The sequence below is a fragment of the Hipposideros armiger genome, unplaced genomic scaffold (genome assembly GCF_001890085.2).
Source record: "Hipposideros armiger isolate ML-2016 unplaced genomic scaffold, ASM189008v1 scaffold_325, whole genome shotgun sequence".
Classification (NCBI taxonomy): Eukaryota; Metazoa; Chordata; class Mammalia; order Chiroptera; family Hipposideridae; genus Hipposideros; species Hipposideros armiger.
Genome location: NW_017731675.1, coordinates 1168920 through 1171389, shown reverse-complemented (window position 1 = coordinate 1171389; position 2470 = coordinate 1168920).

Sequence of the window (2470 nt, the reverse complement as noted above, 5' to 3'; positions counted from 1 at the left end):
AAATTGTAGGGGGAGACAATTCAAACCATAACACCAGCTTAACAATATTTGGTCTTCTGATACATGTGCATGGAATATTTTTTCCATTTACTTAGGTCTTTATTATCTTTCAATGATGTTTTGTAGCTTTCAGTGTATAAATTTTACATTTCTTTTGTTGAATTCATTCCTAATTTTTAATTTTTCTGATGCTATTATAAATGGAATTTGTTTCTTAATTTTGTTTTCAGATTGTTCATTGCTAGTGTATAAATATACAATTGATTTTTGTACATGGATCTAGTATCTTGTCACATTCCTGAACTCATTTATTAGTTCTAACAGTCTTAGTGTGGATTCTTTAGGATTTTCTGTGTATAAGATCCTGTCATCTGGGAATGGAGATAATTTTACTTCTTTGTTTTCAACGTGGACTTCTTTTATTATTATTATTTTCTGCCAATTGCCCTGGCTAGAACCTCTAATACAATATTAACTAGAAGTTGTGAGAACAGATACCCTTGTCTTTCCTGATCACAGTGAGAAAGTTTGCAGTATTTCTCCATAAAAGTGTGATGCTAGTTGTGAGTTTTTCCTTAGTGCTCTTTCATCAATCAGGTTCAGGGATTTATCCTTTATCCTCAGTTTATTCAGTGCTTTTATTGGGAAAGGATGTTGGATTTTTTCAAATGATTTTTTTCTGTGTCTGTTGAAAAGATCATGTTATTTTTTTTCAGTGTAGTAATATAGTATGAGTATTACAATGATTGATTTTGTATGTTGAAAAACCTTGCATTCCTGGAATAAATCCTACTTGGTTATGGTGTAGAATCATTTTTATGTTGCTAGAATAAGGTTTGCTAGTATTTTGTTGAATATTTTCTAACCATATTCACAAGGGGTATTTTAGGAGGCCCTGAATTAACCCTTCTGGAAGTAACTCCTCCACACTGGCATGTTTTATGAAGTCCTCAGTTTTTTTTAGTCTTAGTTTAATGAGCAAAGGTGACCATATCTATATGTCATAAATTTGAACTATTCTTGATTAAGCAAGAACTACATTTATTGTTGAACCAGACAAACTTCTAGTGCTTTAGGATGTCTTAGAAACTGTTAAAATTTAGTTTTCTTCTTCATTCCTGAATAGGTCAAACATCTTTATCATGCATCTCCTGTATTTCTGTCCTGTTATTTTATCATTACTTTGGGTTTTCCTTTTCATTTCTGCCAGGGTCTCAGAACATGTTAGAGTATATTCTTATAGATCAGGGACAACTTATTTTATTTCTGCTGGAGTAACCTAGGAATATTATTTTACTCATTAATAATTATTACTAAACTTGATCCTGCAAGCCCTATACATAATTTCTAACATTCTGTATATGTTTAGGTTTGTTTTTCCTGGGAAAAGAAACTGTGCAAGGATCATTTTATGTTCTTCTGCATTGCTTACACTACTCACAGCAATGTTCCATGTTAATCCAGTGTGTTCAATGACAGAATAAATCTCTGTCTAATTGTATTGAAACAATAACTTTGGGGTCATAAAAACTAATTTATTTCATAATATTCGTTTTGTATAAAGATACTTTCTAATGGTTTTTCATCATGTTAAAATACTGGAAGTCCTGCTTCAATAAGAAATGTTGTCCTTCCTTAGAAAAGAGCAAACCTATTTCCAGAATGTTAATATATAATTTTGTTTATACTCTACTTATTTGCTTCGGTACTAAACCCTGAAATGAGACAGCAATGCTTAAACTAGAACTGTGAGGGTAAAATATGTCCTAGAAAAAAAAAAAAGAGAAGGGAAAGGAGAGAAATGCGCTGGGTGGTGCCGAGATTTTTGTTTGTTCCAAGAGTATTATGCAGTACCGTTGTGAAAAATGGTTCTGAGTATTTTAACGCAGCTCTGCTCTGGGGGCTGAAAGTTTCCCAGTGTTTTGTGAAAATATTCCCCCTGGATACATAGATAAATAAATGCCATGGACGAATATCTCAGTGGAAATATGGTACACTTTCAAAAGGAAATAATGGATAAGCCGTTCTGATGGCACCACTTCAACAAAAGGATTAAAACGAGGAATTTTGTCAGTGGAAAATAGAAGATGAAAGAAGTGCCAATAATAGCAGTAGTGAATCTCTAGGAGAACAATGAAAGACTTAAGTCCATTTCTTTTCTTTCCCTTTTTTTCTTTTTTTTTAAAGTGGGGGTTTGCCAGCCAGGCCTCTTTCCTTGAAAGTATCTGCAAGTTACTGGTGGAGAAAGTCCTGATGGAACAAGAGGGAGAGAGACTAGGAAACGCCTGTTACCTACATATTTACCTACATGGTATTTTATAGTTTCCATGGCTCATTCCATTGTTTTCAGTTATTATTTTTATTCTATGGACTTCTTTTTTGCACCGTATTCTACTCCTGAAAATGCTCTTGTTAAGTCAACAAATCCACTTCACACTTTGCACATTATTTTTATCTCTGCCACATTTAA